We start from the raw sequence: 27,432 nt of genomic DNA, 5'->3' as shown, positions 1-27,432 counted from the left end.
TCAATAGAGAAGTTGAATATTGCCTGTAGATTAATTTTAAAACAGTTTTTCTGAGGGAAGTAAAGAGCGAAGTTGAAACTTTAAATGAACAAAAAATATTAGTTCACAGCCTACCAATAGCCTATCGAGTATATATAGATTAAACTAGTTCAAATAAACTAACTGGTAATATTTCTCTTTGTTTGTAGGATTATAGAAAACTACCGCTTTACTGAAAACACAAAACAATATAGAAGTTATGGTACAGTAAAAATAAACCATTTAAGGACACTATTAACCGTATAAAACTAATGGATTTTAGGATTGCTGCTTGATTTGTTTTTCGTTTAATTTAGCCTCACGCACAATGTGTTCAATCCCATAATTGAATGTCGTTTTGGATCTGAAAAGGAAACTTTATTATTATTTTATAGACAAGTTTGAAGTTAACTAATTTTGATACTACTACGACAACAACTCGCAAAATTTCATAACTGATAATTTTAATTGTAAACTGAACGTAAATGATATTACAGCTCGTGTACGACTATAAAAGCGTTATAGATTAATTTGTTCTTGTGAGACTATATACTCACTTTTGGATCCTAAATCTATATTCTTCTTTTTTATACTAGGCTTTTGTGTTTTCAGTGAAGCGCTAGTTTCTATAATCCTACAAACATAGGGAAATATCATTAGCTAGTTTATTTGCTCTAGTTTTGTTGGTATGTTAGATAGGCTGTGAAGTTATAATTTGTGTTCGTTTTGAATTTCAACTTCGCTTTTTACTTGCCTCAGAAAAACTTCCTTTTTTGAAATTAATCGTTGGCCTTTTTAATAATAAATAAAAAAAACCTATAGAAAGTACAAACATTGATTGAAAAAAAAATCACAAAAAACAACGCCGAATACCGATACGCCCGACACTGATACGCGCGATACCAATGCGCCCAATACCGACTTCACTTTTTACTTCCCTCAGAAAAGCTTTGTTTTCTTTCAATTAATTTTTTTCCAAATAAACATAATTTTTTTCCGAATGAACATTTACTATTAAGATCTAGCGAAAGATCCATCATCATTGCTAAATCAGTGTCAGATGGCAGCCCTTACCACGAAAAATCCTTCCCCAACAAAATTCCACCCTAAAATCCGAAAAAAAATTCTCACTTCAAAATCCATCAAGTTTTGGAAAACCGAGATCGGGAAAAACACCCGATACTGATACAGCCTACAGCCCTTTTCTCAGGGGCTATGGAGGGTCATATCATCGCAAAAACCATAGTTATTGGACTTTTGAACTATGTTGAATAAAATAGATATCTAAAAATTTTGACTGGACGACTTTGAGGAAGAGGGGCTTTTGGGGAGGGGGGCTACCTGCCCTCCAACTTTTTGGTCACTTAAAAAACGGCAAAAGCAAATTTAATTTCTGTTTGAATGAACTTTTAAGCATCTCTGACTTCGTTCTGGTCAATCTCTAGTTACTCTCCAATTCTTTTGGTTACTTAAAAATTGAAAAAAAAATGTCTGTATCCATTCCTAGTACCACCCCTTCTCAAATCTTACAGTTTTACCTAAACACAGGCAGCCTAATATTTCTTAAGTATCCCCTTGAAAAAATTCCTGCGTACACGCCTGACTTCCACGTTTTCAGTTTCCATGGATAAATGACAAAAAATTGAATTTGGACTCCCGTTGCGAGCTGACTATTATCAAACAGTTCGTGGTGACGAACTGTAGTAAGGAGCGAACCGGCTCAACAGTAAACGAAATTCTAAAAAACGGAATTTAAATGCTAAAAGATACATCAAAAGAATCGAATTTTCATGCTGATTCTAAATATATAAGTTTCATCAAATTTAGTTTTGTTATCAAAAGTTACGAGCCTGGGAAAATTTGCCTTATTTTGGTAAATTGGGGCAACACCCCCTAAAATTCATAGAATCTTAAAGAAAATCACACCATCGCATTTGGCGTATCAGAGAACCCAAGAGCAAAAATTTCAAGCTCCTATCTACAAATAATATGAAAAAAACTTCGTTTTCTTAAAGAGTTAAAGAGGCTGCGTCCCAAAGTCGAACCTTAAAACGTACAGGAATTAGGAGAGGCAGTTGGGTGGCTGCCGCCCCCCAAACCCCCCGCTTTTAAAGACTCTTTTGTACAGGTTTTTTGTTGTGGGGGGACTTCATTGTTACTAATTACTAGTTTCGGCGCAACGGTTCTCCCGTCCTCTTGTGTTTAACATTTTCGAAGTTATTCCATTATTCATTCATTTCAATTTTTTGTTAATTAAAAGAGGGCCTTTCCGAAGCCAAGAGCGTGGGGTTAGGGGGGCGGGAGCCCCCCACAACAAAAAGCCTGTACAAAAGAGTCTGTAAAAGCGGGGGGTTTGGGGGGCGGCAGCCCCCCAACTGCCTCTCCTAATTCCTGTACGTTTTAAGGTTCGACTTTGGGACGCAGCCTCTTTAACTCTTTAAGAAAACGAAGTTTTTTTCATATTATTTCTGTACGTTTTTCTACAATCCATGGTGGATATAATTTAATAATTCCTGTACTCCTCGAACAGGAATTAGGACTGCCTCTCCTAATTCCTGTACGTTTTAAGGTTCGACTTTGGGACGCAGCCTCTTTAACTCTTTAAAAAAACGAAGTTTTTTCATATTTTGTGAAAAAAAACCTCCCGATAAGGGACTTGAACCCTTGACCTTAGGATTAAAAGTCCCACGCTCTACCAACTGAGCTAACCGGGCATGTTTGAAGTCGAAATACCAGCATGTGTATAAATATAACTTTTAAATAACTTTTAAGAATTTCAAAAATTAACATGGGCTCTTATGGGGAAATGGGTTTTTCTAAGCTAGAAAATCGGGGGGTTAAGATTTTCCGACGAAACTTTCCAGGAAAATTACTCGGAGAATTCCGCGTCGAATGAGTCTTCGTACACCCAAATCCGATGTCGGCTGTGACTTGTAGGCGTGCCAAAAAAAAGAAAATGAACAATAAGTGGCTATGCGTGGTTTCTGGAAAACAGGGAAGGAGTTATCGGATCGAGCTGAAATTTCGCGGATAAGCTCCTGGGCCCTAGGGGACCTTAACTTGTGAATTTCAGCCCGATCGGACAACGTTAAAGGGGGGCTGGGGTTGGGGGGTCGAAACTTTCGGCCAGATTTTCCCCATGAAGGAAAAGTCGGAGGGGGATGAAATTTGGCAGGTTTCTTACTTGGAGCTCGGGCTACGAAATGCACCCCTTCCCATCCCTCTGCGACCACTGGAACGATCTCTGTGACCACTGTTTAGCGAAGATCGCTTAACATTGTCGTGGTTCGCCTCTTTAAAGAGGCACGAGTGTGCCTCCTTGAAATGTGGAATTTCGTATTTTTTGCCAGAAGACAAATCACGGGTGCGTGTTATTTTGTTGGTTTTTTTTCCCAGGGGTCATCATATCGACCAAGTGGTCTTAGAATGTCTCATGACGGCTCATTCTAACGGAAATGAAAAGTTCTAGTGCCCTTTTTAATTGACTAAAAAATGGAGGGCACCTAGGCCCCCTCCCACGCTCATTTTTTCCCAAAGTCAACGGATCAAAATTTTGAGATAGCCATTTTGTTCCGCACAGTTGAAACCATAATAACTATGTCTTTGGGAATGACTTACTCCCCCAAAATCCCTCGGGGAGGGGCTGCAATTTACAAACTTTGACCAGTGTTTAAATATAGTGATGGTTATTGGGAAGTGTACAAACGTTTTCAGGGGGATTTTTTGGTTTGGGGGTGGGGTTGAGGGGAGGGGGCTATGTGGGAGGATCTTTTCTTGGAGGAATATGTCATGGAGGAAGAAAAATTCAATGAAAAGGGCGCAGTATTTTCTAGCATTACCATAAAAAACAATGAAAAAATAAACCTGAAAATTTTTTTTCTATTGAAAGTATGGAGTAGCATTGAAACTTAAAACGAACAGAGATTATTATGCCTATGAGGGGCTATAAAAACGTTTTAGCATAAAGAGCGAGGTATTTAGGAGGAGATAAATACCTCGCTCTTTATGCTAAAGTATTTTTAGTAAGTTCAACTATTTATTCTACGGCCTTTCTGATTCAGGGGTCATTCTTAAAGCATTGGGACAAAACTTACGATTTAGTGTAAAGAGCGAGGTATTAACGAGGGTACAAACCCCCTCGTATACATAATAAAAATATAAGAATATAAAAGTTTGTTGCGTAAGTTAATTCTTAAGTTACGTATATTTTTTACTAATAAAAACGTTCGTTAAAAATTAAAAGTTCTAGTTGCCTTTTTAAGTAACCGACAAATTGGAGGGCAACTAGGCCTCCTTCCCCATCCCTTATTTCTCAAAATCGTCAGATCTAAACTAAGAGAAAGCCATTTAGCCAAAAAAAAAGAATTAATGTACAAATTTCATTTGAATAATTTATGTGCGGAGAGCCAAAATCAAACATGCATTAATTCAAAAATGTTCATAAATTAAATAAAAAAGCTAGTTTTTTTAACTGAAAGTAAGGAGCGACATTAAAACTTAAAACGAACAGAAAGTACTCCGTATATGAAATGGGTTTTCCCCTCCGCAATCCCTCGCTCTCTACGCTAAAGTTTGACTCTTTGCCACAATTTTACTTTTTAAATCAATTAAAAGCTTTATCGTAAAGAGCGAGGGATTGCGGAGGGGACAACCCATTTAATATACGGAGTAATTTCTGTTCATTTTAAGTTTTAATGTCACTCCTTACTTTCAGTTAAAGAAAAACTGGTTTTTTTTTTATTTATCTAATAAACACAGAGCTCGTTGCTTTATTCTCAGGATTTGTATAGCTTCTTCCAGTTTAATCCAACTTTATTCCAGGTGTGTTAATTCATGAAAATGAAGGGGCATGGGAAAGAATATTTTCAAACTTATCTGAATGAATATACAAACAAAGATATTCTTAAAAATCTAGCTGGGTACTTTTTTCCTTTTTCAGTTTCAAAATAAAAATGCCGAAAAAGGTATCCAAAGTTTTATCGGTAATAGTATTCTCCCACCCTAAGTGGCATCCATGGTTTCATCCATGATTTCATTGAATTATTTTAAATAGTTGTTTGTTAATTTTAGTATATTTCCTATTCGGTTAGATTTCCAAGAACAGGGACAATAATGATAATAATAATAATAAAAAAAATACTGATACCAATGGAAAATATCTTCACATAAAAACCTATTAAACTTTTTTAAACAGAAAGCATCTACATAAATGCAGAGCTTTGTTGATAAATATGAAGATAAAAATTTCATTGTTCAAGTGACTAGTTCACCACGGGAATCCACGGGAATCCTGATCAATACTCAGGGGGCTTAACCTTTCCTAAGCTAAAATAACTCTAAACAGTGGTCTGTTTTTAGCTATTGCAAAAGAAGAGAAAGCAGTTTTAAAATGCTCTGCCTGGTGGAGACGAACCAAAAATGAAAGCTAATAACCTTCAGGATGTTAGGCCTAACGAATAGTAATATATTAAGAAAATTGGGTGCGAAGCCTGTTCAATTACACATTAAAAGAGTTATTAAGGGGTATCCCAAGGGTGTACGCAAGGGGGGTGGCGGTGGGGAAGGTCCTGGGGTTTCTCCCATATTTTCCGTCATCAGTGGTAAAACAATGTGATGTGAAACATTCCATTGTGATAACGAATCAAAATAACACAGCTTTAATTCAGAAGGTATGTTGATTTCTCACAGCGTGTACCCTGAGATTTTCTTAAACTTACCATTTTACTACAATTGCATGTTTTTTCTAGTTCTGTAGTGTATTTTCTAATTTTTATTATTTTCCACATTGAGATAATTTTGACAATTTCCCCAGTTAAAAAAATATCTTGCTTGTTTATGCTTAAATGTGTGATGTTGATAGAGAAACATAGTGAAATATTATAAGAATACCTTAGTTATATGTGTTTTCGTCAGTATTTATGTTTGCATTTGTTTCAAATTGAATGTGGTCAGTTTTTTTCTTTTTTTCTTTTTTATACTTTCGAACTTTGAACGTCAATAAGGTGCTTAAACTTGAACTATCCCCCCCAAGAATTCATGCGTATGGCTATAATCACACAGAATTAATATATAAAATAAAACTCACAACAATAGTGAATATGTGCTCTGTTAGTGTTTTTGCGAGATTTTAGCTCGAATATTCTCCAGGATCTGAAATTTCAAACCTCCAAAACTGTACAGAGCTCCAAAATTAAATATTTGAACTTTATTTTCTTCTTTCTAATAGGATACAAAATACCATTACTTGAGACAACGGTCTTTAACGTCTGGGTCTTATAAAATTCATTTTCATATTTAAAGCAAGTAAAGTATAATAATTTATTTCACGAGTTTTGTGAGCAATGGAGTAAATTTAAAAAAAAGGAATATGTGAAAAATGTCAGCAATGATGGAGAGAATCTTATAAATCTAGAGGTTTCAAGGAATGAAGCCCCGAAGGTTTGTCCAGCGCGAATGTCTAATTTAATGACTTTGTAGTGATTCATATATGCTAAATTTAGGCTTTAACGTTTTTCCAGAAAAATAAGGAACGTAATGGAAAATATAACAAGTTCTAAGAGCTCATATGGCACTTGTGACGAGGTTGGAAGAGCCGAGAGCTCATATCGTATGAGCTCTAGCAAAGTTCTAAGAATCAATAGATTGATTTAAAAGGAAAGTCAGAGGCTTAATGCAGGCCGGGATCTAAAATAAGAGCTCTGAGTCAAAAGGTTCTTCTAAATATCAAAATTGATTTAGATCCGATCAACCATTCGTAAGTTAGAAATACCTCAATTTTTCTCCTTTCAGCCCCCAAATGGTGGAATCGGAGAGAACAACTTTATCAGGTCAATTTGTGCAGCTCCCTGACACGCCTACCAATTTTTATCGCCCTAGCACGTCCAGAAGCACCAAACTCGCCAAAGCAACTGAACACCACCTCCTAACTCCTCCAAAGAGAGCGGATCCAGTCGAGTTACGTCAATCACGTATCTACAACATTTTCTTATTCTGCCCATCAAGTTTCATCCCGATCTCTCCACTCTAAGCCTTTCCCAAGATTTCCGGTTTCCCCCTCAAACACCCCCCAATGTCAACGGATCTGATCGGGATATGAAATAAGAGCTCTGAGACATGAGTTCCTTCAAAGTATAAAATTTTATTAAGATCCGGTCACCCGTTCTTAGGTTAAATTTTTCTAATTTTTCCAACTTAACAACCCCCAGCTGCCCCAAAGAGAACGGATCCGTTCCAATTATGTCAATCATGCATCTAGAACTTGTGCTTATTTTTACCATCCAGTTTCATCCTGATCTCTCCACTCTAAGCGTTTTCCAGGATTTCCGGTTTCAAAGATTTCTGTTTCCCCCCTCCAGTCCTTTGTCTCTCTGGATCCGATTCGAATTGAAAATGGAGCATCTGAGACATATGATACTTCTATGTATAAAGTTTAATTAAGATACTATCACCCATTCGTAAGATACCTCGATTTTCACGTTTTCCAAGAATTCTGGTTTTCCCCTTCAACTCACCTCAATATCACCAGATCTGATCGGGATTTCTAAAGCGTAAGATCCCTCTAAATATCTAATTTCGTCAAGATCTGATCGCCCGTTTCCAAGTTACAAATACCTCATTTTTTCTAATTTTTCCGAAATTAGACTTTTTACGAAATACTCCTCCCCCCCAACTCCACCAAAGAGAGTGGATCCTGTCTGGTTATTTCAGTCACGTATCTTGGACTTATTCTCCACACCAAGTCTCATCCTGATCTCTCCCCTTTAACCGTTTTCCAAGATCTCCGCCCCCCCCAATGACACTGGATCCAGTCGGGATTTAAAATAAGAGCTCTGAGACACGATATCCTTCCAAACATCAAATTTCATTCAGATCCGATCACTCCTTCGTAAGTTAAAAATACCTCATTTTTTCTAATGTTTCAGAATTATCCCCCCTCCCCCAACTCTCCCAAAGAGAGTGGATCCATTCCAGTTATGTCAGTCACCTATGTAGGGCTTGTACTTAATTTTTCCACCAAGTTTCATCCTGATCCCTCCACTCTAGGCGTTTTCCAAGATTTTAGGTCCCCCGCCTCAACTCCCCCAAATGTCACCAGATCCAGTCAGGATTTGAAATAAAAGCTCTGAGACACGATATCCTTCCAAACACAAAATTTCAGTAAGATCTGATCACCCGTTCGTAAGTTAAAAATGCCCCATTTTTTCAAATTCTTTCGATTTACCGTACCCCCACTCCCCCCTACCCAGATAATTGTATCGGGGAAAAGACAATTTTTAATTTAATCTGGTCTGGGTCCTGATACGCCTGCCAAATTTCATGGTCCTAGCTTACCTGGAAATGCCTAAACTAGCAAAATCAGGACAGATAGACAGACCAACCAACCGACAGAATACGCAATCGCTATATGTCAGTTTGTGGATACCAAGTGCCATAAAGAAAGAACAATTCTTATAAAACAATGAATAAAACACTAAAGCTACCACATAAAAACAAAGCTCAAAAATAAATTAAATGAGAAATTTCAAAACAATAACAAATGTGAAAATGAGTTTAACTGGGTTAAACTGAGAATGAAAAAATGGAAAATTTGCCCATTGTTTACATACTGTGTTGGTTATTAGGAAATACACAGATTAGAGGGATTTTTTCTGGTGGGAGGTTAGGAGGAGTGGGTTAAAAGGGAGATCCCTCCCTGGAGGAATTTTTCATGGGGTAAGAGATTTTTCATGAGGGAGGCGCTGGATTTTCCAGTATTATTTAAGAAACAATCAGGAATTAAATTAAAAGACAAGTTTTTTTTTCAACCAAAACTAAGGAGCAACATTAAAACTTAAAACAAACAGAAATTATTACGTATATGAGTGGGTTCGTTCCTCCTCAATGCCTCGCTCTTTACGCCAAAATATTTTTAGTAATTTCAAAAGAGCTATTTATTCTAATTAAACAGCCTCTGTGATTCAGGGGTCATTCTTAAAAAATTAGACCAAAATTAAAACTTTAGCGTAAAGTGCTAGGTACTGATAAGGAGGCAAACCACTTCACATACCTAATAAATCATAAAAATAATGAAGTTCATTACGTAAGTTAATTCGCAAGTTACGTATATTTATTACTATTAAAAACGTGTATAAATAAAATTAAAAGTTCTAGGGCCCTTTTTAAGAAGCCAGAAAGCTGGAGGGCTACTTGGCCTCCTCCACCACCCGTTTTTAAGATCGCCCTATCAAAATTTTAAGAAAGCCATTTAGCCAAAAAAGTAGATCGAACAAAAACGTTCATAAACTAAATCAATTGTTTTTAAAACTGAAAGTTAGGAGCAACCTTAAGAAAAAAACGAACAGAAATTATTCCGTAGTTGAAAGGGGCTGTCCCATTCTTAACGCCCCGCTCTTTACGCTGAAGTTTTTTTTTAAGAAGTAGAGTTGCGAGAAAGTCAAACTTTCAGAATAGATAAAACAAAATGCTTTATTTCTCTGTACAACACAGCATATATTAAATACGTAGCCTAAACTATTTTATTTTAACCTAACCTAACCAAAATATCAACCCAATATTTAATTAAAATATAGCTACTATGTATTTTCCCAGCGTGCCGAAGCTAATGGTCTGGTATTATAATCATGAAAAGCGGGTAATGTTTAACGTTCGCAATCCAAATTATCGAGTGTTTCTTAATAGTTTAAATACCCTTTATACCAATAAAATTAGCTGTCAAAAGGTAAAACTACTAATCTGACACATTTTATTGTTTTCAGACTAATTAACATTACCTTATCCACAAGAACAATCCAAATCGAAAATAGTACATACAAGAATGTTCTAAAGGTCTACCCAAATTACTATTTGAAATAAAATACACAAAGCTGTGCCCGAGGGGGCGAGATTTTAAGTCAAACATTAAAAAGTAAATAGAGTTACAAAATAAAAGCGTATTTTCAGTTATTTAATGTTCAAAAATACATAAGCATATTCTTTTGGCTTGAGAAATCCTCCCCTCCGCGATGAATCGAAATATAGGTGCGGGCCTCGAAATGCGGCGAACTAAGTCATTTTAAGTAGGTACCGTCTTCTACACAGTAGTGACAAAATAATTCTCACTAAGTTTGTAAATCCCAATGGCGGTAACCTGTTGAATCAATTTCGATGATTAGTGGTTGCTCGATTTTGCCATAGTGTTTTCAATCAAACTACTTGTTTTTAGGACCCTTTTCATTGTCCCTTATTTTAAGGTTTTTTTTACACTCCCCTTTTTTTGTTGTTTTTCCTTCAATAAAAACTGTGGATATTAGAAAAAAAACTAGTTTTTCAAGAACGTGAAAGCGATTAGACCATGCTTAGTTTTTTACTTTCTGTTCTAAACATAACCTGGCAAAACTGTCGAGACCGGTTTTTCTGTGAAAATCACTGATTTGACTGAAAATGAAATAAAAACATTTAAATCAAAGTAAATATTAGCATAAAAACTAAATATGAAGAAAAAAAATAATATGAAGATTTTACCATAAATGTGAAGGGTGTTACTCCTTAATTTCCCTGATTATTAAAATTTTCAATACAGTACTTAGAACATGTTTAAATGCATATTGGTGTAGTTCCTTTACAGAGTAAACATTGCTTTCCAGTCCAAATGTCTGAAAGCCGTTAAGTAAATAAAACACTTACAACTGCCAATAGACTTAATTTCCTATATTCTTTACAACTCTTTACAAATTTACAACTTTAGCGCAAAGTGGGGAGCAGTATTCCCTCCATGATTATAGTATTCGATGTTTGTTTTAAAGTCACACTTTGTGCTTTACCTTCATGACAAAGAATTTGATGGAAGTGTATACCCGTCCTTAGAGACCTTTTCGATACCCTATGCCCAGGGGCGGATCTAGAGCAAAATCTTGGGGGCCCAGTGTGACAAGGGCGCCAATGGGCAAAATCTTGGGGGGTCAATTTGACAAAGGTGCCGGTAATTGACCAAATTGGGAAATTTATTATAAAAAAGAGTGAAAAAAGAAAAAAACTGAAAAGGGGGCGCCAGAAAAATCTTTTTTGGGGTAGGGGGAGGCAGGACCCATCCGGTCCCCTAGATATACCCGTGCCTGTGCCCAATTATTATCTGATAATTCGGATCTATGACATATTGGCCTGAATTGGGTCAATACCGTCACAGTTCAGCACAAAAAGGGCGAAATGGTAGTGTATTGAGACGCGATTTTTTTTTGTTGCTGCTAGATTCTGAGATGTGTTGTCGGCCAGTATTAACAGCAGATCTTTTTGTTTTCTATGATAACAACACAAGAATAAAAAAAAAAGACGTTTGAGTGAACCTTCACTTTGTTTTGAAGACTGTTGTTTCGACATGGTCACCCCTGGAAATACTTGAGTCCTGAAAACATTTTTAGTTGGGTCCTAAAGAGATTGTCAAGATTTAGTGATTAAAGATTGTTTTGACAATCTTTAATCTTCGTGTTTTTCCATCCCCATCCCCTTCCACCCCCTCACAGTTCAAAATATAAACGATATTCCATTTTATGCCCAAAACCATTCAGAAATAAAAAGCTTCTGATTCGTCAGCACCTGTTCTTGAACACCTAACTTAAAAAACCCTTCCTCTACATAGGTCCAAAAAACATTTTGGAAAAATTATAAATTTGCGCACTAAAATGTACTTTTTGGGTTTTCCTTTCAAAAATCCCCCACTAGCCTTCCCCTGGAGCTGGTGTACAACTGTGCAATGTTAAGCCCTAACCAGTGAAGTATAAAAATAAGCTCACTCAAATAAGGCCTTCCAATTTTTGTCTATAATAATTCTTCGCTTAACATGAACTTCAGTTTTACACTGAAATCTTCACTACTAAGGGGAAAGGACCCTAGAACCAGGGGCGTAGCGTCATCATTTTTATTAGAGGGCGAGAATTTTGTTCAAGCGCTACTAAAGAAAAGTTACCATTTACCGAAGATGCTACTAGGTTAAATTCAAACTATTACACAATACATAATAAACACTAAATAAACATAAAATTAAGTACTGGTGATCAAGCTTTTACTAAGATTATTAGCAATGAGTCGCTGCAGGTGACAGTAGTATAGTTTATAAAGCTTTATAAGTTTTATAAAGTTTATAAAGTTTTTAAAAGTTTATAAAGTTTATAAAGTTTATAAAGTTTATAAAGTTTATAAAGTTTTATATAGTTTATAAAGCTTTATATAGTTTATAAGTACTGGTGATCAAGCTTTTACTAAGATTATCAGCAATGAGTCACTGCAGGTGACAGTAGTATAGTTTATAAAGCTTTATAAGTTTTATAAAGTTTATAAAGTTTTTAAAAGTTTTTAAAGTTTATAAAGTTTATAAAGTTTTATATAGTTTATAAAGCTTTATATAGTTCATAAGTACTGGTGATCAAGCTTTTACTAAGATTATCAGCAATGAGTCGCTGTAGGTGACAGTAGTATAGTTTATAAAGCTTTATAAGTTTTATAAAGTTTATAAAGTTTTTAAAGTTTATAAAGTTTATAAAGTTTATAAAGTTTTATATAGTTTATAAAGCTTTATATAGTTTATAAGTACTGGTGATCAAGCTTTTACTAAGATTATCAGCAATGAGTCGCTGCAGGTGACAGTAGTATAGTTTATAAAGCTTTATAAGTTTTATAAAGTTTATAAAGTTTTTGAAAATTTTTAAAGTTTATAAAGTTTATAAAGTTTTATATAGTTTATAAAGCTTTATATAGTTTATAAGTACTGGTGATCAAGCTTTTACTAAGATTATCAGCAATGAGTCGCTGCAGGTGACAGTAGTATAGTTTATAAAGCTTTATAAGTTTTATAAAGTTTATAAAGTTTCTAAAAGTTTATAAAGTTTATAAAGTTTTATATAGTTTATAAAGCTTTATATAGTTTATAAGTACTGGTGATCAAGCTTTTACTAAGATTATCAGCAATGAGTCGCTGCAGGTGACAGTAGTATAGTTTATAAAGCTTTATAAGTTTTATAAAGTTTCTAAAAGTTTATAAAGTTTATAAAGTTTTATATAGTTTATAAAGCTTTATATAGTTTATAAGTACTGGTGATCGAGCTTTTACTCAGATTATCAGCAATGAGTCGCTGCAGGTGACAGTAGTATAGTTTATAAAGCTTTATAAGTTTTATAAAGTTTATAAAGTTTCTAAAAGTTTATAAAGTTTATAAAGTTTTATATAGTTTATAAAGCTTTATATAGTTTATAAGTACTGGTGATCAAGCTTTTACTAAGATTATCAGCAATGAGTCGCTGTAGGTGACAGTAGTATAGTTTATAAAGCTTTATAAGTTTTATAAAGTTTATAAAGTTTTTAAAGTTTATAAAGTTTATAAAGTTTATAAAGTTTTATATAGTTTATAAAGCTTTATATAGTTTATAAGTACTGGTGATCAAGCTTTTACTAAGATTATCAGCAATGAGTCGTTGCAGGTGACAGTAGTATAGTTTATAAAGCTTTATAAGTTTTATAAAGTTTATAAAGTTTTTAAAAAATTTTAAAGTTTATAAAGTTTATAAAGTTTTATACAGTTTATAAAGCTTTATATAGTTTATAAGTACTGGTGATCAAGCTTTTACTAAGATTATCAGCAATGAGTCGCTGCAGGTGACAGTAGTATAGTTTATAAAGCTTTATAAGTTTTATAAAGTTTATAAAGTTTCTAAAAGTTTATAAAGTTTATAAAGTTTTATATAGTTTATAAAGCTTTATATAGTTTATAAGTACTGGTGATCAAGCTTTTACTAAGATTATCAGCAATGAGTCGCTGCAGGTGACGGTAGTATAGTTTATAAAGCTTTATAAGTTTTATAAAGTTTCTAAAAGTTTATAAAGTTTATAAAGTTTTATATAGTTTATAAAGCTTTATATAGTTTATAAGTACTGGTGATCAAGCTTTTACTAAGATTATCAGCAATGAGTCGCTGCAGGTGACAGTAGTATAGTTTATAAAGCTTTATAAGTTTTATAAAGTTTATAAAGTTTCTAAAAGTTTATAAAGTTTATAAAGTTTTATATAGTTTATAAAGCTTTATATAGTTTATAAGTACTGGTGATCAAGCTTTTACTAAGATTATCAGCAATGAGTCGCTGCAGGTGACAGTAGTATAGTTTATAAAGCTTTATAAGTTTTATAAAGTTTCTAAAAGTTTATAAAGTTTATAAAGTTTTATATAGTTTATAAAGCTTTATATAGTTTATAAGTACTGGTGATCGAGCTTTTACTCAGATTATCAGCAATGAGTCGCTGCAGGTGACAGTAGTATAGTTTATAAAGCTTTATAAGTTTTATAAAGTTTATAAAGTTTCTAAAAGTTTATAAAGTTTATAAAGTTTTATATAGTTTATAAAGCTTTATATAGTTTATAAGTACTGGTGATCAAGCTTTTACTAAGATTATCAGCAATGAGTCGCTGTAGGTGACAGTAGTATAGTTTATAAAGCTTTATAAGTTTTATAAAGTTTATAAAGTTTTTAAAGTTTATAAAGTTTATAAAGTTTATAAAGTTTTATATAGTTTATAAAGCTTTATATAGTTTATAAGTACTGGTGATCAAGCTTTTACTAAGATTATCAGCAATGAGTCGCTGCAGGTGACAGTAGTATAGTTTATAAAGCTTTATAAGTTTTATAAAGTTTATAAAGTTTTTAAAAAATTTTAAAGTTTATAAAGTTTATAAAGTTTTATATAGTTTATAAAGCTTTATATAGTTTATAAGTACTGGTGATCAAGCTTTTACTAAGATTATCAGCAATGAGTCGCTGCAGGTGACAGTAGTATAGTTTATAAAGCTTTATAAGTTTTATAAAGTTTATAAAGTTTCTAAAAGTTTATAAAGTTTATAAAGTTTTATATAGTTTATAAAGCTTTATATAGTTTATAAGTACTGGTGATCAAGCTTTTACTAAGATTATCAGCAATGAGTCGCTGCAGGTGACAGTAGTATAGTTTATAAAGCTTTATAAGTTTTATAAAGTTTCTAAAAGTTTATAAAGTTTATAAAGTTTTATATAGTTTATAAAGCTTTATATAGTTTATAAGTACTGGTGATCGAGCTTTTACTCAGATTATCAGCAATGAGTCGCTGCAGGTGACAGTAGTATAGTTTATAAAGCTTTATAAGTTTTATAAAGTTTATAAAGTTTCTAAAAGTTTATAAAGTTTATAAAGTTTTATATAGTTTATAAAGCTTTATATAGTTTATAAGTACTGGTGATCAAGCTTTTACTAAGATTATCAGCAATGAGTCGCTGCAGGTGACAGTAGTATAGTTTATAAAGCTTTATAAGTTTTATAAAGTTTCTAAAAGTTTATAAAGTTTATAAAGTTTTATGTAGTTTATAAAGCTTTATATAGTTTATAAGTACTGGTGATCGAGCTTTTACTCAGATAATCAGCAATGAGTCGCTGCAGGTGACAGTAGTATAGTTTATAAAGCTTTATAAGTTTTATAAAGTTTCTAAAAGTTTATAAAGTTTATAAAGTTTTATATAGTTTATAAAGCTTTATATAGTTTATAAGTACTGGTGATCAAGCTTTTACTAAGATTATCAGCAATGAGTCACTGCAGGTGACTGTAGTATAGTTTATAAAGCTTTATAAGTTTTATAAAGTTTATAAAGTTTTTAAAGTTTATAAAGTTTATAAAGTTTTATATAGTTTATAAAGCTTTATATAGTTCATAAGTACTGGTGATCAAGCTTTTACTAAGATTATCAGCAATGAGTCGCTGCAGGTGACAGTAGTATAGTTTATAAAGCTTTATAAGTTTTATAAAGTTTATAAAGTTTTTAAAAAATTTTAAAGTTTATAAAGTTTATAAAGTTTTATATAGTTTATAAAGCTTTATATAGTTTATAAGTACTGGTGATCAAGCTTTTACTAAGATTATCAGCAATGAGTCGCTGCAGGTGACAGTAGTATAGTTTATAAAGCTTTATAAGTTTTATAAAGTTTATAAAGTTTCTAAAAGTTTATAAAGTTTATAAAGTTTTATATAGTTTATAAAGCTTTATATAGTTTATAAGTACTGGTGATCAAGCTTTTACTAAGATTATCAGCAATGAGTCGCTGCAGGTGACAGTAGTATAGTTTATAAAGCTTTATAAGTTTTATAAAGTTTCTAAAAGTTTATAAAGTTTATAAAGTTTTATATAGTTTATAAAGCTTTATATAGTTTATAAGTACTGGTGATCGAGCTTTTACTCAGATTATCAGCAATGAGTCGCTGCAGGTGACAGTAGTATAGTTTATAAAGCTTTTGCGTGGGCTAAGGTGTATTTAAAATACATTCGGCTTTTTTCAGCAGACTTCATCACTAATTTTGCAGAACCTATCTCCCTCTTCACTTCCCCAGCCACCCATCTCAGTACAAGATGCTCTATCTTATAGTTAAATCAAGGACAATTGTAACAGCCCCGTGTATTGTGCTATTCAGTAGCACGTATTTTTGAACAAATTTTGACTTGGTAAGATTAAATTTGTGGTACTAAACTTTTACTATGTGTGATTCGTTAAAATATTATTTATGACTTTTTATTAAAATGATTAAGGTAGTGCGTTCGCTGATAACTATTAATAAATAGTATTGAAATAAGCGGGCCACATAAAGCAGAAGCAAAAATACAAGATAATTCCAAGTTTTATTAAAGTCTAACATTATATTGTAACATGAACCGGTATTTTTCTATTATATAAAAAACACCCGAGAAGCGAAATTTGGTTAATAAAAAAAAACAAAATATGATGAAAATAGAATGCTTTATTAGCAAAATTGTGAAAACTACAACTTGGAAGTACGCGTCCAGAACGCAATGGTACACTTCCAAAAATTTAGCTTCTCGCAAGAGTACAAAGTCATGGTATGTCACAACCTCTTATCCTGGAAAAATATAATTGCCTGTTCTTCGGTCCTTTGCAAATCCGAAATACTTATTTAAACATCCATGGTGAGACATTATATTGTATCACTAGTCAAAGAAAACTAATTGGTGTCCTCAACAATCGCATTAATGATGATCTAAAATGGACTAGGTCACGCGCTAATAATGAACTTTAATTTTTCTTTGAGACGGTCAGCCGACGCCGAAACTCTCACATTAATAATTCACAAATGGCATTTACAATTTTGCAAATAAAGAATTCTGTTTTTTTTTATCATATTTTATTGTCACCAAACGTCATTTCTTGAGTGTGTTTTATATAATAGACAAGTACCCATGAACCTTATGATATGTCAAAATTAGACGAATGCATATATAAGATAAACGTATTATACACACAGACTTGTTACGAAAATTGTAGTCGTCTATGTTATTCTATATTAAATTGCTTTATCACTTAATCAAGGCCAATTTTTATTTCTCTTTCAATTGCCAAAAGTGCAAGTGAAGATAATCTTTCTTACCCCGTGGTATTGCGGCAATACCATCTTCAACTAACGAAGACAAGAAAGAGATCTTTCACACGACGCAGAATTCATAGAAATAGTGAAGTACAGTTTAAATAGATCAAATATCAGAGGAAATACACATTTCAAGCGTTTTTCAGCAAAAACGGGTGCTATTTCTTAATATTTAGTTGTTTTTTTTATATCCTCAATTCTGTAAAAACACTGTAACACAGGCATGCAGCGTTCAAAATCGAGCTTAAAGTATTTACCCAAAAAGCTTACTGTACAGTCTTTGTTCATTTCTTTTGTACCTATAGCATAACGCCCTAAATTGTTCAAAACGTCCGAACTGTTCTCTTCTAGCCAACTTTCAATCTCTGTAGTTAGAACATCAATAACAGGGCCCAACACTTTATTTTTGAAAAACTATTGCGCTGTCTCATTTGGAACTATTGTACCACCACCTGATTTACTGAAACTTCGTTTCCGGGGCAATTCAGGACCCCTAAAACCATATTTATTTGCTAATTCTGAGCTTTGAAGGCAATCATGAAGTGCCATATGACACCCCTAATGTTTACTTTTGTAAAAAAACGTGCTAATATTTATCTTTAATATCTTTTTATTAAATTTTTGTTTAAATGCATTTTTTATTAAATTTCACGGGTTGAAACAAGAGTGACGTAAGGCAAAATGCATGAGAAATATATAATTTGGGTTATATATTTACATACTACAGGGTGGTTGTGGGTAAACTATAGTGCAGCTGCAGTAAAAATGTGTTAACTCCAATTATTCAACACATTATGAAGTAGGTCTATGAATTGTTTTTTAACACATTCTCTTCTCAACTGCCTCAATTCTATACTTATAAAAATTTATTTTTGAAGTCAAGGGATAAGGGTAAATCCCCCCCTGTGTTTGGCGCCACTCGAACTAGTTTCAGTAGCAACAAAAACGTAATACCATTCAATGCTCAAGATATTAGGTTCTTCGACCACTACAGGTCTGAATCCCTTCGGCACTGCTCTATGGGATAGCCTAGACCAAGTATCAAATATTTATTTAATTTAGCTTAAAACGTATAATTAACTTACCATAGTCTAATGAAGATAATGAAAACAGTTGAACCTGTTTCTCACTATAATGTAAGGTCTATTTCAAGCACTAGACCTGCCAACAAGAGCAAAATTCTCCCTGGTTGATGTTACGCTGATCAAACAGTTCGTGGTAACGAACTGTAGTAAGGAGCGACCCGGCTCAATAGTAACCGAAACTCTAAAAAGCGGAATTTTTATAACAATAGTTACATCAAAAGAATTGTATTTTAATGCATTTAAATATATAAGTTTCGTTAAGGTAGGTAGGTAAATTTTTATTTAAAACTTTTATATCATATACATATCAATTAGTCACAAAAAGGCCGTTCTGGCCTGTAATAGCGACTACATTCATGTTACTTTAATCATCAATAATACTAATTCATTAAATAAACACAAAAAAAGAAAAAAAAGAAACAACAAAAAAAAGAAAGAAAGAAAAAAATAATGTATATATATATATATATATATATATATATATATATATATATATATATATATATATATATATATATATATATATATATATATATATATATATATATATTTTCGAATTTTAATCCATATTGGAGTGTTAATAATTCACTGCAGGTGATAGATTCTTTAACAATGGTTTCAGCTAAAAGAATTGAGTCTTTCGATTTTGCGACAATGTATACTAATTTATCACTTAATGTAGTGTTAGATAATTTAAAAACTGTGATCAAGAAATCTTTCCTCTTATCTAGTAAAAGGTTCTTAAAAATAGACACTTCTAATAAAAAAGCTATATGGAATAAATGCTTTAATACTACAGTTAACTTGAGATGTTACAGCTTGGATATGATTTTTGAGTTATTAGAATTTGTTTTATACAATACTTATATAAGATTTGGTGGTGATTTGTACAAGCAAATTGTGGGAATTCCCATGGGGGGGGGGGAATGTCAGCCCATTTATAGCTGACTTTTTTTTAAGTCAACTAGAATACACATATATGATGGATAAGAATAATCCAAATAATTTAAAACATTTTTTGTCAAATAATAAAAGATATTTAGATGATATTTTGGTCTTAAATTGTAAGGATTTCATTGATATTTCTAAAATTATATATCCATCAGAGCTTATTCTTGAACCTAGTCATGGCGCTGGTCATGAAGATCATTTCTTAGATTTAAATATTAATATTTGTGATAATAATAAATTAAGTTTTAAAATGTATAATAAAACAGAAAATTTTGATTTTGAAGTGATTAGTTTCCCATTCCCTGAAAGTAATATACACTCAAATATCACATACTCAGCGTTTTTCTCACAGTTACTTCGTTATGCAAGGATTTGTAGTAATTATATTGATTTTAAAAATAGATGTAAAATCTTAAGCCAAAAATTGATATCAAGAGGTTTTTCTGCAAATAAATTAACTTGGCAATTTAAAAAAATTAGTTTTCATTATAAAGAACTTTTAAATAAATATCAAAAGAATTATCTGGAAATACTTAAAGAAATTTTCAACTAATTTCGGAGGTTCGAGAAATGATGTTGGTGCGCCATTTATTTTGAATTGTGTTTCTAATAGAGCGGATTTTTTTAAGAATTGTCACATGGTAAAGATGAATTCTATAATTGTTTAGTTCATTCAGGTTTTTTGCAATGTGTTAATAGTTGTGATTTGGTAAAATTTATCATATTTAGTTTACCTATTGTTGCTTAAAAGAGGGATATATTAACAGGATAAGCTTGTTTTGGTGTTATTTGGTTGTTTTACATTTGCTTTTTTTTTCTTTCATAGGCATATATTTTGGGGGTGATACCTGACACGGGGATGCCATGGATATTCTGTGGTAGCCACAACACTTGGCTGGGTAGAGAATTTAATGTGGCGAAATCCTATAGACAAGTGTATTCTCCTGATGAGCCCTTGTGTTGGGTGGTTGCCTCTGAATTATTTGTCTTTATTGTTTCTATTGTTTGGTAAATGACGACTTATACTTATTGACGACATGACTGCCTGTCCATGGATTATTCTTTATGGTTGATTGTGTATGGCTATGCTGTTTGACCTATGTGATTGTATGGATGAGTAGGATTAAGGCCTCATTCAAGTGCTAGTCTATATTAATCACTAATTTAAGAAAACAGTCTTCCTTTTCTCCTTCTGTCTTTTTTTGTGTTTGTGCTGTTGAATTGGTGATTTCTCTTTTCATCTCTTTTCATGTCATTTCTCTCTTTTCTTTTCATATATATATATATATATATATATATATATATATATATATATATATATATATATATATATATATATATATATATATATATATATATATATATATGCATATATATATATATATATATATATATATATATATATATATATATATATATATATATATATATGTATATATCATGAAAAGAGAAATCACCAATGCTACAGCACAAACACAAAAAAAAAGAAAAAAAAGAGAGACAGAAGGAGAAAAGGAAGACTGTTTTCCTAAATTAGTGATTAATATAGATCAGCACTTGAATCAGGCCTCAACCCTACTCATCCATACAATCACACAGGTCAAACAGCACAGCCACACACAATCAACCATAAAGAATAATCCATGGACAGGCAGTCATGTCGTCAATAAGTATAAGTCGTCATTTAACAAACAATAGAAAAAATAATATAGACAAATAATTCAGAGGCAACACCCAACATAAGGGCTCATCAGGAGAATACACTGGCCTATACAGGGTTTCGCCACTCTAAATTCTCTACCCAGCACAGTGTTGTGGCTACCACAGAATATCCATGGCATCCCCGCGTCAGGTATCACCCCTAAAATACATGCCTATGAAAGAAAAAAAAAAAACAGCAAATGTAAAACAACCAAGTAAAACCAAAACAAGCTTATCCTGTTAATATATCCCTCCCTTTAGCAACAATAGGTAAAGTAAATATTATAAATTTTACCAAATCACAAATATTAACACATTGCAAAAAACCTGAATGAAGTAAACAATTATAGAATTCATCTTTACCATGTGGCTAATTTTTAGGAAAATCCGCTCAATTAGAAACACAATTCAAAATAAATGGTGCTGCGACAACATTTCTCGAACCTCCGAAATTAGTTGAAAATTTCTTTAATTATTTCTAGATAATTCTTTTGATATTTATTTAAAAGTTCGTTATAATGAAAACTAATTTTTTTAAATTGCCATGTTAATTTATTTGCAGAAAACCTCTTGATATCAATTTTTGGCTTAAGATTTTACATCTATTTTTTAAATCAATATAATTACTACAAATCCTTGCATAACGAAGTAACTGTGAGAAAAACGCTGAATATGTGATATTTGACTGTATATTACTTTCAGGGAATGGGAAACTAATCACTTCAAAATCAAAATTATCCGTTTTATTACACATTTTACAACTTAATTTATTATTATCACAAACATTAATATTTAAATCTAAGAAATAATATATATATATATATATATATATATATATATATATATATATATATATATATATATATATATACAGACAAGCACACGTGCACATACATATATATACACTATATATATATATATACACTTACAAATATACACACATTACTCCAAATAATTACTCAAGACCTGAAAAACTCAGGATAGCCCACTCTCATTCAATACACTGATCAGGATGGTCCCTTCACCATCCTGATCATTTATCATTCAAAAATGCATTTTTAACCGACGATGTGGGAGATGCGTGGGAGAACCACACCATCAGATTCAGCGTATCAGAGAGCCCTACAGTAGAAGTTTCAAGCTCCTATCTAGAAAAATGTGGAATTTTGCATTCTTTACCACAAGACACATTACGGATGCGTATTTATTTGTCGTTTTTTTTGTTTTTCCCAGGGGTGATCGTATCGACCCATTTGTCCTAGAATGTCGCGAGAGGACTCATTCTAATGGAAATCAAAAGTTCTAGTGTTCTTTTTAAGTGACCAAAAAACTTGGAGGGCACCTAGGCTCCCTCCCACGCTCATTTTCCCCAAATTTACCGGATTGAAATTCTGAGATAGCCATTCTTTTCAGCATAGTCGAAAAACCTAGTAACTATGTCTTTGGGGACGACTTACTCCTCCACAGTCCCCGTGGGAGGGGCTGCAAGTTACAAGCTTTGACCAATGTTTACACATAGAAATGGTTATTGGGAAGTGTACAGATGCTTTCAGGGGGATTTTCTTGGTTGGGGGCAGGGATTAAGGGTAGTAGGTTATGCGGGGGGATCTTTCCATGGAGGAATTTGTCATGGGGGAAGAAAATTTCCATTAAGGGGGTGCGGGATTTTTTAGAATTTTTTAAAGAACTATGAAAAAAATAAATGTGAAAAGTTTATTCACCTGAAAGTAAGGAGCAGCATTAAAACTTAAATCGAACAGAGATTATTACGCTTACGAGGGGTTCACCTCCTCCTAATACCCTGCTCTTTACGCTAAAATAACTTTATTAATTTCAACTATTTATTCTACGGCCTTTGTGATTCAGGGGTGACCCAGCCTTTATGACTTAAGGAATTGGGACAAAATTTAAGCTTTAGTGTAAAGAGCGAGGTATTTACAAGGGGTGAACCCCCTCATATAAGTAATAAAAACATACAAATATAAAAGTTCGTTACATAAGTTATGTATATTTTTTCTAATAAAAACGTTCGTAAAAAATTAAAAGTTCTAGTTTGCCTTTTTAAATAACCAAAAATTGGAGGGTAACTATGCCTATTCCCCCGCTCATTTTTTCTCAAAATCGTCAGATCAAAACTATGAGAAAGTCATTTAGCCAGAAAAACAAATTAATATGCAAATGTAGCTTTAATTATTCATGTGCGGAGAGTCAAAATCAAAACATGCCTTACTTTAAAAACGTTCAGAAATTAAATATAAAAAACGAGTTTTTATTTTGCTGAAAGTAAGGATCGATTTTAAAACTTAAAACGAACAGAAATTACTCCGTATATGAAGGAGGCTGTTCCCTCCTCATTGCCCCACTCTTTACGTTAAAGTTTCTTACTGTTTAAAAAGTGGAGCTGAGAGAAAGAGTCAAGCTTTAGTGTAAAGAGTGGGGCAATGAGGAGGGAACAGCCTCCTTCATATACGGAGTAATTTCTGTCCGTTTTAAGTTTTAATATCGCTCCTTACTTTCAGTTAAAAAAAACTAGTTTTTTTTTTATTAAATCTTGTATAAGAAGCAGATGACCTATTTCCTTGATGATAAAGAATTCAAAGACGATATATCCATATAAATATTAACAAGGAAGCGCAATGGATCATTATTTTTCACGTCTTTTACATTAAAAACGAGCTGGGATTAATTTAAAAAAAAATATCTGGTCGAAGTAAAGAGCAAATTTGAAGCTTAAAAAGAGTAACAGTTTTAAAGTTACTTAGTGAATTATACTTTTTTCCAAATTATTTGTAAGGAGAAAATGCCTACCCTCCCCCTTCCCCAAACGACACCAGTGCCCAGAAATTGCGTACATTAAATTTTATGAATTATCATTATCTGAAGAAAGTATAAAAGCCCACCATTCTACTACAATTCATCTGTAAAGTTTCGTTTCAAAATGGGCTATCTGAATAATTTACATATTTATATCAATATATTTTATGCATATAATATTCCATTTTATGCTTTTATATATTGTTCTAAATACTTTATAACAATAATGTGGAATAATAATGCCTGTTTGTAAGAACGGCCACCATACTGCGGACGTGTGGATTTTGATAGTCATCAATTTAGTGTCTATCTTAGATTTGACCCTCGAAAGCCTTTATGTCCTACTAATGCGAGAATGCTTGCTTTACAATACAAAACGGTCAAGTAAGGGACCTTGTTAGGACACGAACTCTTTTTTACTGTGAAACGTCTTAGAGATTAAAACTGTTGTTAAATAAGCTCCCACCCAAAGTTTTGCGAGTACTAGTTCCCCATGATCACCCCTGCCAGAAAAAAGAAAAAAAAAAACAAAACACAATAAATAGCGACGAAGACCACACTGCCTTTCCATTGCAAAAATAAAAAAAAAACAAGAAGAACAATAGGGACCTTTTTTTAATTAGACATTGGAAATCTAATTTGAATGAATATTTCGGCCCCATGCCCAAAGGTCATCCTCAGCAAAACATAAATATATAAAAGAAGGGAACTATATTCCTGGTTGAACCTCGCTGAAGTAAGGATGCTGGGACTGTTAAAAAAAAATAAATAAAAAAAAAAAATCATTTTAGCTTTATAGTTCGTAAGGGAAATATTCACTAAATGTTCTTACAAAAAAATTAATTAAAAACAATCCTATATAGTATTTTAAAAAACAACAACTAGTAGATGCAGACACAGAACCAGTCACAAATAGACCTTTGAGGTTAGCTGCCAAAAAAGCAAGATTAGCGCTAAAACTTGTTTTCAATTATTCTTCTTTCAGTCCTAGTTGAAATTTGCTGAAGTAAGGATGCTGGGACTGTTAAAAAAAAAAAAAAATCATTTTAATTTTATTGATCGTATGTCGTTGTAAGTTTTCCTTCTTTTATGTGTTTATGTTTTGCTGAGGACGGCCCTTGGACATAGAGCCGAAATATTCATTCAAATTAGATTTCTACTGTCATACGAAAAGAATTTTCTATTGTTGTTCTCGTTTTTGATGCATATAAAACAGAATAGAATCCGTTTTTGGAGGGTGCTTTTCCCTTCCCTAAAATTAAGTAGATATTTTACATGAATAAAATATGATAAGCGGAAACACCTTCGAACTTAAAACAATTTACATGTTTGGGTAAAAAGTTGATTCATTTGATGTATATATTGTTCGTAAGTGTTTAGAGTTCCAGTGTCTATCGATGAGTGTTGCTCTTTACTTACCATCCGTTACTATGAACACTTTTACAACGCAAACTAACCAAAACCAATTTAAAACAGAAACGACCATAAACTGTTGTGATCTTTCAAAATAATTTTTTTTTTCTGAATAAAGAAAAGAGATACGCCTTTAGACGACATTTCCTATCATCTTAGAAAAACAAATGAATTTTTGATGTGGTGGAAGACGACACCAGCTAGAGCGTTTCTAATCGTTTAGCTGTTATGAAAATGTCTTCCTGTTTTCTCTTTTTCATTGGCAACTAGATGAGATAGCAAAGTGTCATTTAGATGGCTATTTTAAGTCCAGTACTACGCCATGATTGTGTCACTAGAGTGTCGGCTCATAAATCCTGGAGAAAGAAACGAAAGATTGCCTGTCAGACAATAATCTGGCATTCTCACTGAATTCCAACCACTTTTCCTGGCAGAACTTGAAATTAGACTCAACTCATCCTACTTTGTAAAAAGTATTTTTACACAAATTTTTATCAAACTCTATAATTTTTGAAATGTATTAATTTTATCTTTCCAGCCTCGGGGGATGCAGCTGTATGAAACTTGCCCAAGTGACGTACTGGATTTATTGTACTGTAATACCTGCGGAGACTGTTGGAAGAGTCATGCAAAGAAAAAACACTGTTTGCACACTCTTGTGAGGTTCAAGGAGTAATGCACCTCCCCTCTATTCAACACAAATTTTGGAGTCATCCCTTGAGTTAAATTTTTTTATCCATTTAATGTCAATTTTCTTCTCCACAAATGCCATTTTTACTCAAAAAGGAGTATATTCCAAATATTTCACTTTTTACCGATAGAACAGCCTAACTACGGATTTGATGCTCAAATTAGGACCCTGATATGGTCTAGCTGGGCTTTTTAGTTGATTTTACAACTCCTGACCGAGTGAATTGGTGCGCTGTATGCAGGATCCTTTGTCTGAGAGGACGCGGGTTCGAATCTCAGTGTACCAAATTGTTCAGTTTGGGACAGGGGTCAGTGACGTGACTCGGTAAGCTTAGCCAGAGTCGACCCAGCTCTAAATGGGTACCCAGAGAAATTTGGGGAAGGTAAACAGGAAGGGCGTGTGAAAGCATAGGATGGTTGGCCCCCAGCCCCCCCCCATTGCATTTCCTGGCTGAAGGGCCAAGAAACGGAGATCAGCACCGCCGGTAGGGACTGTAAAGTCTAATGCCGTATCCTTTATCTTTTTTTTTTTATAAGTTCGCAGCATTAATACATACAAACAAGCAGTTTCCAGTAAACGACTTTTCTCTTTTCTCTAGAGGTAACAACGTGAGCCAATCAGGTAAAGCAAGATTGAAAACTCATTCCGTCCGTATTAATAATTACATTTAAAAGCTACTTATCGATACAAAAAATGACCCGACAGTTTTCAAATATAATTATTAGAACAGGGGTCACAGGAACGCTTTGAGGAATGAAGCCCCCCCCCCCTCCATCCAAAAAGCCGCGTATTGCAATGAAAGTTTCCATACCAAAGTAAATTTGGCAATTTCCAAATTTTGATGGACCGATTTTCTTTTCGATCAAAGAAATACTAAAGAATATTATTGCAAACGCAATAGCACTGATTCTGTGGATTATCATTTTTAATCAGCCTCACCATTTAGACCGGGCAATCAAGGAAAATTGGAGAGGGCACATGCAAGGTAAGAACACTTGTGGAAACATAGCCCAACCCCCGGAAGCACAAATAGGACATTTACTCTTACTTCTTACTGGGTTTGCTTGAGATTCGACAACCTCTTTTAGTAGACGTCCAAAAAAATCCTTGATAAATAAGGGTAGGTATTCTTCAAAGGTGCAATAGAACGCTAACTCTTACTCCCCACCAAGTATTGAAGAGATGCAACGACACTTTTTCCGTGTAACTCAAATCTAGGCTACAACTTCCACTAGGCCTAAACTATGCTTATGCAACCCGAAATGCACAACTAGGGCCCAAGATTTTTTACTTCCTATAATTTTCGTGCATTATATTACGTACACTTATGGTGGATGGGCT

The 27,432-nt window shown here is 33.0% G+C and overlaps 1 protein-coding gene across 1 annotated transcript in view; it reads right to left on the bottom strand.

Moving 5' to 3' along the window:
- Positions 1-183: 183 nt before the first annotated feature.
- LOC136039453 (GATOR1 complex protein NPRL3-like) overlaps positions 184-27,432 on the bottom strand; it is a 146,072-nt gene continuing 118,823 nt past the window's right edge. Inside the window, exon 14 of the mRNA XM_065723213.1 lies at positions 184-382. The gene's annotated coding sequence lies outside the window, so the exon portion shown is untranslated. The remainder of the gene's footprint in view (positions 383-27,432) is intronic.

The sequence above is a fragment of the Artemia franciscana genome, chromosome 19, assembly GCF_032884065.1.
Source record: "Artemia franciscana chromosome 19, ASM3288406v1, whole genome shotgun sequence".
NCBI classification, from domain to species: Eukaryota; Metazoa; Arthropoda; class Branchiopoda; order Anostraca; family Artemiidae; genus Artemia; species Artemia franciscana.
Note: the sequence above shows the minus strand (reverse complement) of the source record. Positions and strands in the feature narration are given on the sequence as shown.